General features: G+C 41.1%; 1 protein-coding gene across 1 annotated transcript in view; it reads right to left on the minus strand.

Annotated features, from left to right (window-relative positions):
* The window catches only part of NRIP3 (nuclear receptor interacting protein 3), a 251,519-nt gene that overhangs the window by 46,540 nt on the left and 187,630 nt on the right, over positions 1 to 17,349 (minus strand). The gene's annotated exons all lie outside the window — the stretch shown is intronic.

Raw genomic sequence — 17,349 nt, forward strand, 5'->3', positions numbered from 1 at the left:
CGAAAACAAAATCGCCACCGATTCTAAAGACAACCACAAAGCATTCTATAGCTATGTCAAGAATCTCAATGGCAACACTCAAGATCTGCTCCGAGTTACAGCACAATGGCACTATATATACAGACCCAACTGATATTGCTAACATCCTGTCAGATACCTGTCAGATAGGTTCAGTGCTAACTTTACCCCCCTCTCACCTCCTAAAGAGCCCATCTCTATACCAAAAGAATGCAAAGTTCCTGTAATCACAGCTGCACAGGTAAAAAAATACACTCTCCAAAGCCAAGAACACAGCATCCATGGGACCTGACAACATCCCAAGCTAATTTCTACACAAACTACAGAATGAACTGGCACCCCACCTAAGTATTATGTTCAATCATAACCTCAGCTCAGGCTTTATGCCTGCTGAATGGCACACAGTGACTGTTATCCCACTCCACAAGGGACGAGCTACCACAGACCCTGGGAACTACCGCCCCATTAGCTTGACGAGCCTGGTCTGCAAGGCCATGGAACGTATCATGGAACTTCTAAACAAAGACATTGGTAATCTCCTAACTCTGGACGCCACCCAGTTCGGGTTTTTAAAAGGCAGATCACGTCTCCTAAATCTGATAGACTTCCTTGAAGCAGTCACCAAAGCCGTAGATGAGGGTAAGATGGTTCACACAGCCTATCTAGATCTTACCAAGGCTTTCAACACCATCCCCCACTCTGGAATTATAGATAAACTCACTAAACTAGGTATAAATCCCTGTCACAAATGGGTTGCCAACTGGCTCACTGACAGAACCCACACTGTGAAAGTAGCAGACTCCAAATCCGACTTCAAACCAGTGACAAGTGGAGTACCACAGGGTTCAGTCCTGGGTCCACTCCTGTTTGGTATCTACTTCTCTGAAGTACAGGCTAATACAGAAGGTTTTTGGCCAATGAAGTTCGCAGATGACTGCAAACTGGGAGCCATAAATTGAAACTCCTAACAATGTGGACATCCTAAAAAAGGGCCTCACTGAGACAGATGCCTGGCGTCAAAGCCATGGCCTCAAGCTCAATGCCAAAAAGTGCATTGTCATCCCCTTTGGTAAAAACTCTTTACCCATGAACTACAGCATAGGTGGTAGTATGCTTAACACCGAAAGTGTGATAAAAGACCTAGAGACACAGGTGGACAGTAGTCTCTCCTTTGATAATCACATAGCCACAGTAGTCAGGAAATCCTTCTACATGGCACACCTCATCACAAAAGGTTTCTCATCCAGGAAAAAAAAAAAAAAAGGAGGTCATGTTCCCCTCTACTCATCACTCATTAGACCTATTATAGAATGCCCCTTTTGGTCTGTACCTCACAAGACATCTACAACAACTGGAAAGGCTGCAGAAATACCTCACAAAGAGGATTACTGGCCTCAAACAGATGCCCTATGCAGTCTTAAAAAACTCCAGCTTTACTCCGTCGCATATCGCCTACTCAGAGGTGATCTCTGCCTAACATACAAAGCTATGTCAAACCCAGAGCTGTTGGACATGCTCCACTTAAAGAAGTCCCAATCCCTCCAAGCTACACGCTCAAGAGACCTAAACCTTGTCACCACAATAAACAGAACATGCCAGAGGGATAGATTCCTGTCCCAGAGGCTTCCCATACTCTGGAATAAACTACCTATCTATATCAAACAAAGCTCCTCATTAGTAGTCTTCAAGACAAATCTTGATGATTGGTTGGGAAATAGGAAATTCATGTCGGGAATCACTTCTGTGGCTCTGCTCGACAGTGGCACAGGAAAATAATTTTCTTGGGTGGCAAAAGCCAGGGTACCTTTTTGGCTGGGCTTATATAGGCCCTACGGCCGTTAGCCTAGTACCTACCCATGAACCTATATGCATCTACATAGATGAAGATTATATATATACTAGCTATACCTGGCCACGCGTTGCTGTGGCTCTGTCTGGTTAAATGGAAAAGAAAGAAAAGAGAAAGTGCAAGTTTCTAATATGTTTAATTTCACAATGTTTGTGGGTATACAATATTTTTGTTGTTCTATTGTCTGTGCTGATATAGAGATTGTCTGGTTTGCCACTCTAGAACACGCAACATATAATTGTCCATGTGAGAAGCAATCTGTGTGTAGATCTAAACCGCACAATTCTAAATATTGGCCCTGAGCTTTGTTGATGGTGATTTCAAACACCAATTGAATTGGGAATTGCAATCTCTTAAATTGAAATGGCATATCCGTTGGAATCATAGGAATGCGAGGAATGAGGACATCTTCACCTTTGAAAGGTCCTGTCAAGATTGTTGCTTCTATGACGTTGCTCATTAATTTTTTTACTGCAAGCCGCGTGCCCTTGCAAAGCTTTGGCTGGTTGATATTTCGCAACATGATAATTGGCACGCTGATTTTCAATTGCAGTACGTGCGGTGGCATCCCTGGCAGATAGAGTGAATTCAAAAATTCTGTTGGATAATTAACCACTTCATCTGCTTCCACAACAGTGTCGACGGACTTGTATGTGACTGCCTCACTTTGAATGTTAGACTGAATAATATTGTTAAGTTCGTAGACGTCTTTGTTCTTGGCTGCAAGAATAGCTCGTTCAATCAGCCAGTCGTGATTCTTATAATTGGTTTGAATATTGGGAAATACTTTTTCAACCAATTTTTCTTTTGACGTCACTAAATTGCAGAAGTTATGAGGGAATGAAATTCGTCCTGAGGTCAGATCAACCGGCACCTTTCCGTTCCCAATTTCCAGCAATTGATGTGAGAATATCTCAGCTGATCGATCATTTTGCAGCTGGACACGCATATTTGTAGTTAATTTTAATGGCTTTACGTGTCGCCACAAAGTAGAGTATTTCAGGCAAGCATTTATTTCATCCACTGGTGTCAATCGAGGAGAACGAAGCAGATCTGAAGCTGCAGAACGCGATCGCCGTGCTCGCAACCGTGCATCCTCAAGTCTGGCTGCACGTCACTCTGCTGCTTCCTCGGCACGCATTTGAGCCATTCTTTGTCTGTTTTGCTCGTTCGCTGATGCCCGTTCTTCCTCAGTTTGATTTGCAATTACTTGTCGCACTGCTTCCGCTCTGAGAGTACGACAACCTAAGTTTGATCTTCTGCGAGGCATTACTTGGATGAACTAAAGCAGATCGATTGCACTGAAAAAGAAGTAAGAAAGTTATAACAAAAACATATAAAATTGCATATTTGTATACAAATATATAGAATCCATAGTAGGTATATAAAAACACGCGCGTATTCGAATGCAACATTGTGTGAAAATTTCAAAGCAATCAATGAAGAACTTTCAGAGATTTAAGATTTTGAACAAACGAACATTTACATTTTTATTTATATATATATATATATATATATATATATATATATATATATATATATAATCTATAGCTAGATCTATATATACGTGTAGACACACACAATGTATATTGGTCTATGCTTCGGATCTAAAGTACACTTTTTCAAATGACAGGAGACTCCACTTTAGCAAAAGTGCACTTAAACAAAAACACACTTTCACGAACAACACTTTAACAAAGAATGGTTGGTAGTTCTGAGATCCTGTTGTAGTTCAGGTGCAATGAGCTTTACTTGCTGTTGAGGTTTGTAATGGGAGGGAACCTTTACAGTTGAGAAAACTGGTTATAGATTGCTATACAGCAAGGATAAGGAAATATACCCCTTTCCCCACTGCATTGCGATCTCAGAGTTAGTATATATATAAGTAGTGGGGGGTGCAGGGGGTCTTACTCCCCTACAACAATGTGTGTGCAGTATTTGTTTTGTTTTCGTTTTTCAATAATGTGTTGTTTGTGAAAGCGCGTTTCATTTAAGTGCAGTTTCGCTAAAGTGGAGCTGGCTGTCATTTGCAAAAGTGTACTTTCAATCAGAAGTAGTACACCCATATATATATATATATATATATATATATATATATATATATATATATATATATATATATACACACACACACACACACACACAAATACACATACATACACACACACACACGTGTGTGTCTAGAGAGATCTATACATCTCTATCTATACAGAGATATAAATTTATATCTATAATATAAAGTATATCTATTTATATATGTATGTAGTAGCAACTTTATTCAGCATGCAGTAGATAATCTAGAACCAAGTTTTATAGATTGGTTTATTTACAGGGACAACAAAATATGCTTCTCTTTATTCTAAGGAGAAAAACAAACCAGGATATAATACATCTTCTGAACAAATTCTTAGGAGATGCAAACAATCCAAGTATTAAATGAACAAACTTTCATAGTGCAGGTTGGTGCTTTCTGACACACACTTTCCAAAATCAGTTCAGTACTTATAGAAAGACAGTTCTTTCTTGTTCATCTGGCTCTCAGCAGAATTTGTCACATGTGTGATTCAGTTTTCTCACAAAGGAGTTCAGTCTGTCAAACACAGGGAGACAATTCCTCCCACACAGCTTTTAGAAATACCTTCCAGTTAAGAGAGTTCTCTCTCAGTCTATGAAGGCTCCCTAAACATTTTGTACTTTGGGTTCAACTGCATCATCAGGGAAAAAGAATCTTAGACTCTCCATCACAGATACATTCTCCCTTAAAACTAACTACAGTTTTCATTTAAAACCTCCCAACATGATAATACACTTACGCATACATATGCATGCATGCATGCATGCATAGGATTAAAATCAGTCTTTATGAAAAAAAATGAAGTTTATAATATACAAATGAAGATAAGGCAGGTCCTTGCAAATAAAAGCAAGGTTTTGTGGCTTAGCTAAATGTACAGCAACTTGGTCCTAGATTGCTGGAAAACAGTCTCTTAGTACCTCCCTTTCCCTCTGATTAGTCTGTCAGGAACAAATTACAATTTCTTTTTCAAGGTCTTCACTGTGGTTGATCATCGCTCCCAGTAGTGTATCAAGGGTGGGGTGAAAGGGGCAGTTGTACAGTCAGCAAAATATTAGAGGGCATAATCTGGAGAAAAGTACAGCTGTGTAAAATCTTACCATAACAGTAGATGTCCTCCTCTTCACTGTTGCAGTATTCTAAACAGAAGGGACCTGCAGCTCAGGACAGCTTGATACTCTGCCAGTATACCAAAGCCTAATATTTTATGTGCCATACATCACATCTATGTTCCGCGCATGTAAAGTAGTACATAAAAGGAATGTACAGATACAGCTATCCAGAACCGAATTGCCCCAGAACAAAAGAGTCTCCATAGGACAAAGGAGTCCATGCACATCCTGAAGGAAAATATGCAGAAGAAAAAAGGGAATCCCCAGTCAGAAGAGAAACTAAAAACAAAAACAGAACAAACAAAAGGGGGGTTAGAGGGAGGGAATAAATACTGCACCAGGAAGAGAAGGACATCTACAGTTCTTGGTGAATTGATGTCCAACCCCTGAAAGAATGCACCAGAAAAAGAAACAGCCAACTGAAGCAGAGATTTGGTATGAAAGAACAAAAGAAAATTGTGTTAGATATCCAGGAGATGGTTTGCTTACAAACAGCCAAACCCAATATCCTGGGATGAAAGGAAACAAAACGCTGATCAGAATTATGAATAGCCTTAGCTTTATCCAAACAGTACCAGAGTAGTCTGTGCAAATCCAAGGTATGCAGGACCCTCTCTAGCAGACTGAGAAGGAAAAGAAGGGAGTCGTACCGACTAGATTCAAGGACAACTCATTTACTACCTTAGGCATAAAAGGAGGATTAGTACACAGGATGCTCTGTCCGTGTGAAAAAAAACTAAAATAAGGAATGCCCATAAGGTCCTGTAGCTAAGAAATCCATCAAGCAGAAATAAGAGCCAGTAACAAAACAGGCTTTCAGGTACAAAGTTGCAAAGAAGCAGAATCTGCAGGCTCCAAAGGAACACAAGTCAATTTTTCCAAAATGGAATTAAGATCCCAAGAAGAAGAAATAGGTTTCCTTGGAGGCTTAATATGTAGGATGCCTTTAAGAAATTGTTTGACCTCAAAATGAGAAGCCAAAAGAGGATTCAAAGGCAGACGAGCAGAAGTGGCTAACAAATGAACATTCACAGAATAGGCCAAGCCACACTGGAGCACCTCATTCAAATAAGACAAGACTAGAGAGACCCCCACTGAAAAAGGGTCCTGCTTATGAGCCTGGCACTAGACAAAATTTTTTTTCCATGTGGACATAGGATTTTTCGGTTTTCGGTTGAAGGTTTCCTTGCTTCTTGTAAAACCCTAAGCCCTTCCTCAGAAAAGAGATGCCTGAAAGGGATCAAACTCCTATCACTCACAGTGTCAGCTGAACAGGGGCAAGTGAGGATGGATGACAGATCCCTTGTCCTGTGTAAGAAGTCCCAACCAATGAGTTAACTTGTGGCGCTTGCCCCTGGACAGATGTCTTGGCTGAAAAGGACTCACTAGCAAGATTTATGTTGAGTCCAGATGAATCTTCTGCATAACTCTTGGAAGCAGAGGAAGAGGAGGGAAAGCAAAGAAACATCCCTTTCCGAGGAAGAGAGAGGGTGTCAGTCTTCCACACCAGATGGCATGGCACTTTGGAAGAAAGAGACGAAGCTGCCTGTTCAGAGGGGAGGCAAAAAGATCTACCTGAGGAATAACCCACCGATGGACAATGTCCAGAACGACATCTCTGTGAAGCATCCATTTGTGAGCCTGTGTTGTGGATCTGCACAGAGAGAGTCTGCCACTGGATTGAGCTCTGTAGGAATGTATACTGCTTGAAGAGTTAACTGACAGCAACAGCCATCTCCCAAGCATGAAGAGCCATCCCACAGGGCAGGTAAGATTTTGTGCCTCCCTGCTTGTTGTTGTACCACATCATTGTCATACTGTGTGTACATTTTCAAGGGGTCTAACTTGAAGGGCCAGACTCAAACTTTCATCTGACGTTGATATGGTCTGACTTCTGATGGGGGGGGGCTAGAGACCCTGAACTTTCAGGTGACCAAAAGACTACCCTCACTCCACATCTGAGACATTGGTGAACAGTTCCTGAGAAGTGACTGGAAGGCTGCAACATTAGGGCTGGGTTGACACCAAACTGTTGAATCCACCACTCAAATTACTTCTTTAGACAAGGCATGAGAGGTACACTGAAATCCAGTGGGTGACAATGCTGCAGCCAAACTGACGATGTACCATTGAAGCTTCTGCACATGCAGTCTGGCAAGAGGGAGCACTGGAATAGAAGAGGCCATGAATCCCAGGGCCCAAAGAAACTCCCTGGCTGGCATGGCAGTCGGAGAAAGAAGAAACTGAAAGAAGGCGGTCAATGACAAAACTTTTGGAGATGGGAGAGAGGCCAACACTGGCACTGTCTGAATCCTGCATACCAGATACACATAAACCTAAGAGGGAGTTAGATGGACTTTTGCAAGTTGATACAGAAACCCATACTTTGAAGAAGAGAGATGGTGAACACCAGATCTTGTTAACAGGCAACTGGGAGAAGGCACCTAAAGCAACAGGTCCTCTAGATAAGGAAAAATCTGAATGCCTTGGAGCCTGCAGAAAACAATCACAGAAGCTGTGCATTTTGTGAATACCCTTGGGGAAGTAAAGGCCAAAGGGCAAAGCACAAAACAGAAAATGAAAGGAAGACGCAGAGAAATGTAAAAACTTTTCTGAAAAGGGGGATATGATGTGGACGTCCTCCAAGAGGGTCTCACCCAAACAAATGACTGGTGCCAGAAACATGGCCTCAAAGGCTGAATGCCAAAAAATGCATCATCCCTTTTGGGGAGAGAGTGACATCCCCACATATTATCACATTAATAACATCCTAAGCATGCAATCGGTCATCAGGGATTTGGGCACCCAGGTTGAAAGCAACCTAACTTTTGACCACCATGTTGCTTCTGTTGTATGGAAAGCTTTCTACATGGCCCACCTCATAAGTAAGGGCATCTTATCCAGGGACAAGGTTCCCTTACAAGGCCAGTAATTGAGTACAATGCCCCCTTCAGCATGTGTCCCACAAAAAACACATGCAGCAGCTGGAGAGACTACAGAGGTTCCTCAACAGAAGAATCCAGGGCCTCAAACAACTACCCTACAAAAGCCCTGTCCCTCTACTCAGTTATATACAGACTTCTCAGAGGTGACCTCTGTCTGGCATACAAAGCAATCTCAGACCCCGCCTTGATGGGATTTCTGCATATCCGCAAGTCAAACTCCACCAGAGTAAAATGCACGCGCGACCTCAACCTGGTCTGGGACATCAATAGGATTTGTTGGCAGGACAGATTTATGTCTCAGAAACTCCCCCATCTGTGGGACAGACTCCCTCTCCATATCAAGCAGAGTACCTCATTATCCCTATTCAAGTGCAAGCTGGATAACTGGATGGGAAGCAGAAAATATACCCATGTCCCTGCTGGACAGGGGGCTTTGAGTGCTGACTTGGCTAAACTCTTGGCTAGGCTTTATAAGGGCCTCAGGGCAAATAGCCTAGTAACTTCTTATGATCCTATGACGGTAAGCATCTTTCAGATCCAAAGACACCAGAAAAGTCTGAGGCAGTAAGAGAGGAAACACAGTCTGAAGAGTAAGCATCCAAAAAGAAGGGACCTTGAGAAAGGTGTTGAGCAGGGAGAGATCCAAAATAGGTCTCCAAGTGCTCTACTTTTGAGGAACCAGGAACATCCTGAAATAAAACCCCTTCACACTTGGGAAGGGGGGACAGATTGCTTCTTGGGTTCATGGTGATCCAAGTAAGAACCATTCAATGAAGAAATTGGTCTAGAGGAGGTTTAGGAATCCCTGAAAAAGGGGGGAGGGACTTCCATACTATGGAGTAACCTTGACAGATGACAAAAAGAACACAAGAGTCTGAAGTGTTGAGATGCCAATTTGGAAGACAAAGGGAAAGCAGAAGGGACAAAGGAAAGTGTCTAAGAGAAGGGGGGCTAATTGTTAAAGAGAAACAGGCTTATTAGATAAAGGAGGATTCTGGGCCACAGAAATCTGAGAAGCCTTAGCAAAGAGGTCCGCCAACCACCCTTCCTGTCCTTGTAGGCCTGGTGGGGTTGCCTAGGAATAAAAGCAGATCTAGAAGGAAAACTCCTTTGGAAATTTGGGATAGGAGAAACAAAAATATGCTTAAGATCCAGTAAGGCTTTGCCTTTCTCTTGAAGGGACTTAAACAGGTTAATAGCAGCAGTCCCAAAAAGATGTTTATTGTCCAAAGAATCATCCAACAACTTGGCCTTAATGTCTTCACACACAGACTGAAGGCAAAGTCAAGAATAATGCTTCATGATAGACCCCAAAGCCCTAGAATAGGTGTGTCAGCAGCACCATAGCTACACTTGGAGTGGGAAGCCACTTGAGAAGCAGAACCTAAAAAAGATAAGGCAGATGATTTGCCTTCAGAATCAGAGAGGTCAGAAATAACTTGACAAGCCTGAGCAACAAAGGCTGGAGCATACCTGGTCATTTGGGTCTGGTAATTAACAGCCATGAAGACCACAGTAGCAACAGTTTAAACTTTCTTACCAATCCTCTCCATTGCCCTGCCATCCTTAGAAGGCAAAAGTTTGTAATAGGGCAAGAGCTTAGAAGATTTGTCTGTAGAGAGTGACCATAGCAGGATCAGCAGAAGGACATTTTAATGACAATCCTCAGGAAGCTTATAGAACCTATCGGGTTTCTTATGAGCAGAAGGCAGAGAACCAGGAGACCTGGAAGCAGCAATAAAAGTGTCTAACAAGGCAGCCAACACTGGAGAAACTGCTGATGGTTTAGGACTATCCACCTGAAGCAACTCATAATATATTCTCGGAATATTAGACAGTTGAGAAGACTCCCACTTAAAATATTCCAGCATTCTAGAAAATGTGTGCCCAAAGGAAAACTCAAACGGAAACTCAGGGACAACAGATCACTCCCCATCAGAGCCATAAGCCAAAGGGAAAGGCATCTGTGAAGAATAGGACAAAGACCCCTCATCAGACACTGAATCCTCATCCGAGGAATCCAATTCACTAAGCCATTTAGGTGTAGAGGTCAATGGAGGAGAGCAAGTATCAAAACCCCTTGAGGAGGCTTCAGGGCCAACAAGGCAGAAAACAAGCTCCGAGTAAAATCTTACCATTCCCTTTGAAGATCTTTAGGATGGACAGAAACATGCTTCATTTTTTGTCTTTTCTTTGAAGAGACATCATCCCCAAATATCGGAGGTTCTGATCCTTAGTGAGATTTAATAAGAGAACCTGGAATCTCCTCCCAGACCAATATCTGCAGAATCCCTCTAGGACCCTCAAATAATCAACTGAGGTTCCCCCTCAATGATCGGAGAAAATGCCGATAAAGCCTTAGAGGACATGCAAAAAGACAGATCCATGCCAGTCTTCAATGGGGGTTGCAACAGCGGAATCCAATGTGGATGCCAAATGATCTACAGAGCTATTTCCTGTTTCTAGGAGGGACATCTGGTGGAGGCTGGACAGCTAAAGAATCTGGCTTAGACTTCTTGGTCTTCTTTTTACCTAGTGGGAGTAATGTTGGGGTTAAAGGATTCTGCCATGGCTCCCTGGACTAATTGTTTAAGCCATCTGTTTTCAAGATAAATGGCCAGGAAAGACAAAAGGATTCTGAGCGTCTCAGGCACTTACAGATACTACAAGAGGTATGGTTATGGGAAGCACCCAAACAAAAAGGCATCGTTTGTGACAGCCTTTATAGGGAATATGTCAACCACACTGACATTCTCCTTTCTTGGATGACAGGAACTCTAGGTAGCAAAATGAAATACAAGACAAAGAAAAGGAAAAATAAAAAATACAAATACCAACAGGGCACTTATCTGGTGGCTACGTATCCAGCACAGCAACAGGGCTTTCAGGCCAACTAGCAATAATGGCATTAGAACTGGCAGCAAAGAAGTTTTGGGTAGCTGTGTCTGTACATCTCTTTTACACTTATGTTATGTGTGGGGAACTTATGTGACGTAAGACTCATACAAAATTATTACTCTTTGGTATACCGGCTTAAGTGTTGGGCTGCCCTGGGCAGGAGATCCCTTCTGTTAAGAAGACTGCAACAGTGATATAGAAGGACAGAGTTTCCTGTGTGCTAAGCTGCAACAAGCATACATCAGATTTGCTAAAGTTCACAGAAAAATTTTATATATATATATATATATATATATATATATATATATAATTTTTTTTACAATGGAAAAACAGGGCTGGGTATCTGCCGTAAGCAGACTGCTGAAGTTCTTAACTTTAAGCTTATTCTCTCTGCTATAAATCAGGCAAGTTTTCATGGAACTGCAAACCAAGCGGCGGTAATTACTACTGCCCTATGTAGTAGCACAGGTTCCATTCAGATGATCGTCATTCTAAAATTTCATATAGCCGAGAACATATGGTCAAAGTTTTAATACTTCGAACGTTCTGAACGGAGATCTCCAAACAGTGTGGAATGGGAAATTTTCCCTTTTCCTCACTGTAGTCCAATCTCGGAGTTGGTATATTTAAATAGTAGGGGGTGTAGGGGGTGCAGGGTGACTTGCCCCCCTGTAAAAATGTCCAAGAAAGTTTTGTTTTTCATTTTTATTTCAGGTGTTAAAAGTTTTGCAACTTCGATCATATAGTCTCAGCCATATGACTTTCAAAGCTGTAAAACTTTGATAATCTGAAGTAGATCCAGTAGCACATGCCTACTCAGTAAAATTTACCTGTGAAGTTAGGATTAGAGCTGAAATCTGTTAAACTGTGTATAATATGGAATAGCGAGATCATATCCTAGCACTATAAAACATTTTGTCCTTCAACCCAGAGACTGCCCTAGGTGACCCTTGTTAAACTCCATCTTTAATCCTACACAGCACACCCTATTACAGGGCCAAACACTACAGATATGCAATTTTCAAATGTCTGTGGCCCACTTGGTAGATTTGGGCATCCTAAGGGAATTAAATAATTTTCTGATGTTATCAGACAACCAGTAAATCATTAAAGAAAATAGCATGGTATGCGAGAGATGTAAACTTCCTTGGAAGAAAAAATCTGGTATACAAATGAAATTGTCAGGAATACTATACTACACCCCTCACACACATCTCTCACTACACATACACAGGTCCTTTTAATCACTTCAACATAAGACAAACCTTCTGAAATCTCAAAGACCTCCAAAGCCACCTAACGATGACACTACTCCTCAGCAGTCACTAAAACACAAACCAAAAGCAGCAGCAAACATCTCACATAAGCCTACACCCAATGGTCCCTCAACAGCAAGGTCCATATAGCTACCATATACTTTACCTAATACTCCTGTCCTTGGGGACTCTTATGTGACACAAAGATGCCCCACTGAACAGGTTAGACATGCAGAAGATAATGGTTAGCAGTCTATCTGGAGCCAGGATCCACAAAATCATGCTTGCACTAAAGTCACTGCACCCCAGGTACCAACACGATTCTATCATAATCCATGTGGGTGTAAATTTATTTACTTATTGACATTTGATTACCAGGAAAATATGAATGGGTAGGAGCCCATTTTCATCAGAGGGGGAAAGTCTCCGAAATATTACAAAACATTTTATGAACAATGAAGAAAATAAAACACGGTCATCTATGTTAGCATGTCTGGCAGAAGATTTGTGTATATTCTCAGATTAACTTATATTTGTATGCCCGTATGTCTAATTGTGAAAATGCAAATAAGTTTTTAAAATGTGAAAATGCAAATAAGTTTTTAAAATGTTGCACATCTCCCTGCTTATACAAAATATTTAAAGAATCAGTCAGTGTTTTGATTAATTTCTAATTGCATGTTTGTGAGGGAGATTCTAAAACACAAACTGTCTGTAGAGAATCAGCTGAACAGTAGGTGATGTCATTCAAATGTTCCTGGTTGCTAGGTGATTATGTGAACAACTGACTGACAGGAAAAAAAATAACTTTTTCACAAACAATGTTACAGCCTTTAAAAATAATGAGTTTAAATAATTATACATAATATGAAAACATCGATTAAGAATGCATACAAGTTATATGATAATGATTTAATAATTAGAGAAATGTTTGCCAGTTTAGAGAGAAATTAAAGGTAAGTTAGTACAATACACACTGGAATTGCAATACAAAGTTAGAGAAAAGCAGGCTTATAGTATATTTAGAGAGAAAGCCAGGGGACAGAAACTGATAGAAGTAATGAAGTGAGTGAAAAGGGAGAGTAAGGAGGTGTAAGGTACAAATAGGTATTTGCTCACATTTAGGGATTTAGTTTATCCTGAAATTGTACCTCACTGAACTATATGAAGAGACATAACGGATCTCATAATATACATCACAGACAGGTGTGTGCCTTGCAGTGAGCAGCATTCTACCTTCACCAAAGATGAAACCACAGTATGAACACAATTATTGGTTTTAATAACTAGCTTAGGTTTCTGGTGTCACTTCAGGGGGATCCTATATTGTCAGCATGGGAGGACATGGTCAACAGACCATGTTTCTTTGATAAGGATGGGCTGCATCTATCCCCACCTAAGCTTCCGTATATTCTTTAAAGCTTTATTGAACCCCTTAAAGCCATTTTAGGCAATGCCAAAAAGACAAAACTACCAACATGGTGAAAAATTCTCCAAGCAAACTTTAGGTGCTATTGCTCAATGCTAGGAGCCTAAACAAACTCCACAACCTTCAAGCAGTCTTCACTCTGGAGAATGTATAAATCTGTGTCATGACAAAGGCTTTGTTTACAGCCACAGAAAGTACTCCAGCAGTGCAAGGCTACATATCCTTCCACACATTTAGACAAACAGCAGTACAAACTGTGGTCAAAGGTGGAGTTGTCTCCCATCTACATTAGCAACAAACATATCTCTAGGTTGGCTAAACAGAATACCCTTGAGCTCATTTACATGCAAGTCACCACAGATAAGGTCCCTTACATATCATGGCTAGCTACAGGTCATCATTTACACCTCTAGAGTCTCACAGCTCTTATCTAAAGCAACTAGATGTACTCACCGTCCAACCAAATGCCCTATTCACAGGTGACTAACTACCCCTCTATATACTAGGAAACTTACACTGCCTCAGACTCACAGGTACAATGCGCTTCCTGGACTTAAACACAAACACATTGGAACAGGTAGTGTGCACTCCAACCAGATCATCAAACATAATGGATCTAGTACTCACCAACATGTAAGAGCATTGTTCCCCCCACCACGTCACATCCTTACTAGTGAGGGTCAGATGACAAAACAGTCTCCTTTGAAGTAAAAATCAACCCAGAAAAATATTCTGAGGCAAACTTTATCATATCAAGTGACAGTCTGAATAATTCTACATAGGTAACTGTGGTCTCAAGGTTAGGGGAAGCCTTAAATTTTGACAGTCTCTCTATACATACACTTGAATGGTTGCTTAGAGGCTGCCACACCTACAAGTAGTAAACACAAAATAAACACTAAACTGTAGAAATGGTGCAGCATAATTAGTTTAAACCAAGAACTATGCAGAAAAAACACCACTAAGGATCCAAAATGGTAAACTCAAGGATTTTAATAACAAGATTGAGCACTTTCGGCTCTCTAAGGAGTCCTCAAAAGAATAACAATGAAACCAATTATCAATTATTTTATACTATCCTTCCAGCATTTTCCATTGGATAATTAAAACTTTGAATCATCATTTAAAATGTTTAAATATACAGGATGTAAAAACACATATACATGTAATATCGTACGTCTACTTATCACTCTGTGAATAATATGTACTTTACTTCAACAAATGCAGATAAACAAAATAAAACTGGTGCTATAGAAAATATTCATTAAGCCCTAGGGGGAGAGTAGCACATAATTTAAGTTGTCACATAAGCTCTCTCTCTTGCACAGCCATCCTTCCAGTCCTCAGTAGCATTTTTTTGAAACACAAAACAAATACTAATAAATCCCACTGGTGTGGAATCCTCAACTAAACAAGGTATACAATAAAAGAAGAAACAACATGGACAAAGTCAGGAAGAGCAACTCCTTTAAAGACAAGTGCTATCTTATAGAACTAAACAAGAAGCTAAGAGGACTAATTAAGTCCAACAAGATCACTTATGAGGTGAGGATAGGTTCACAGGCTAAGGACAATCACAAAGCTTTCTTCAGCTATGGCCAGAACCTTAAAGGTTAAACACAGCAGTGTGCCGAACTGGTGACGAACAGTACCACCTTCACCAATCATGGCAACATAGCAAATCTACTGGCTGAAAAATTCAGCTCAAACCACCTCCACTCCTCCCCTGCTAAACCAGGTATGATCCCCTCTAATATACTACCCCCAACTATTAGCAGGGACCAGGTGATGGCAGCACTCACTAAATCCAAGAACAGCACCTCCATGGGTCAAGACAACATCCCTCATTACCATCTGAACAGTCTAAAACATAACCCATTAGGACCACTTGAGGCAGTCTGCGACTACAGCTAAGAAACAGGCCATGTTCCACGTGAATGGAGGACCACAACAGTCATTCTCCTCCACAAAAGAGGACCATCAACTGACTCAGGGAACTAGAGACCCATCAGTCTACCAAGCCTAATATGTGAAGCTATGGAATTAGTTATAGAAATGATAAAAAACACTGACAACCTACAGACACTGGACTTACCCCAATTTTGCGTTAAGGGAAGGTCCATGCCTCCTTCCCCTAGCAGACTTCTTTGAGAAGGTCACCAAGGCAATGGACAAGGGTAAAACAGTGCATACTATGCATCTTGACCTAGCCAAGGCATTCAATGCAATACCCAACTCAGGCATGATTGATAAGCTGTCAGGGCTAGACATAACTCAGTAAATTTCTGGCTAGCTCACAACAGGACCCAAGAATTCAGGATCAGTGAGACCACCTCCACCAAGAGACCAGTCAACCACAAAATACCCAAGGGTTCCATGCTGCACCCGCTCCTGTTTGGGATCTACTTCTCGGAAGTTAGGGCTAATGTTCATGGGCTCTGGTTCACCAAGTTTGCAGATGACTGAAAACTGGGAGTTAGATCCCCACCCCCCCCCAAGACAACATCTTTCAAGATGGTTTAACACCAACAAATGACTGATGCAAAAGCCGTGGTCTAAAACTCCATGCAAAAAATGCATTATAATGCCCTTTGTGAAACTATGAACCCAAGTTAATTACTTCATCTCTAAAACACCCCAAAGAGTTGACTCAGTATTAAGGGATATGGAAACATATGTAGACAGCAATATGGCCTTTGACCAACATGTAGCTAAGATAGTGAGAAAATCATTTGATCTTGTGCAACTTTTAAGTAAGGGTAAGGCATCCAGGTCCAAGGAAGTTATAGTACCACTATATTTGGTCTTTAGCAGACCTATCATTGAATACAATGCCCCCTTTGGCATATATCTAACCAGACACCTGCAACAGTTGGAATGCCCACAAAGGTTTCTCATCAGAAGAATTCAGGCATGAATAACCTTGTCCTACACGGATTACAGAGACAGAGTCTTTAGGCATTCAGTCTCCTACAGACTGCTGAGAGGGATCTTTGCCTGGCTTACAGGGCTTCCTCAGACACAACTCTGATGGATCAGTTGCACATGCAGAAAACAACCACCACCAGAAACAGTAAATCCGTGGACCTGAACTTCAGTTGTGACAAACAGAACATGCTGGAGAAACATACATATCTCAAAGGATTCCCACGCTATGGAACAGGCTCCCTAAACATGTAAAACAGAGTTCAATTTTGAACCTATTCAAACGAAACCTTGATGATGGGAAATTGTAAATTTACCCCTTGTTTGGCCCTTATGGACACAGGCCATCAATAAGAAATGTATTATCCTTACACACACTCCTAAAAATCCTTAGTTTCCTCCCTAAAGTACCTCCCACCCCCACCAGTATAGATGTCGATGATACTAAGGACCCAAATGATTTGGAGTGCTTAGTTAGGCTTGTAAGGGCCCTAGTGTTCATTAGCTTAGTAATAATCTATGAACCTATATAAAAAAAGAGAGTTGGAGGGTGGGAGGTGTATGTATCACTGCAAATGTAGCAATCAGCTCGATACAATAAAGTGTTTTTTTTCCCTCTTCAGTGTAAGAGCTGATGGGGGGTGTGAATCTGTCTGGAATAAGCCCAGTGCTACAAATGTAGCAACTGTCTTGATAAAGTGTTTTATTTTTTTTTGATTGTTTACTCTTCAATGTAAGAGCAGGGAAGCATAGATTTAACTAATTTAAGCTGATTACTGTATCAAGCCAATCAATAGCAAATTACTTTTTTTTCTCTCTCACACTTGAAGAGCTGAGGAGCAC

The sequence above is a fragment of the Protopterus annectens genome, chromosome 17.part0 (genome assembly GCF_019279795.1).
Source record: "Protopterus annectens isolate FY-2018-M chromosome 17.part0, PAN1.0, whole genome shotgun sequence".
Lineage (NCBI taxonomy): Eukaryota > Metazoa > Chordata > Ceratodontiformes > Protopteridae > Protopterus > Protopterus annectens.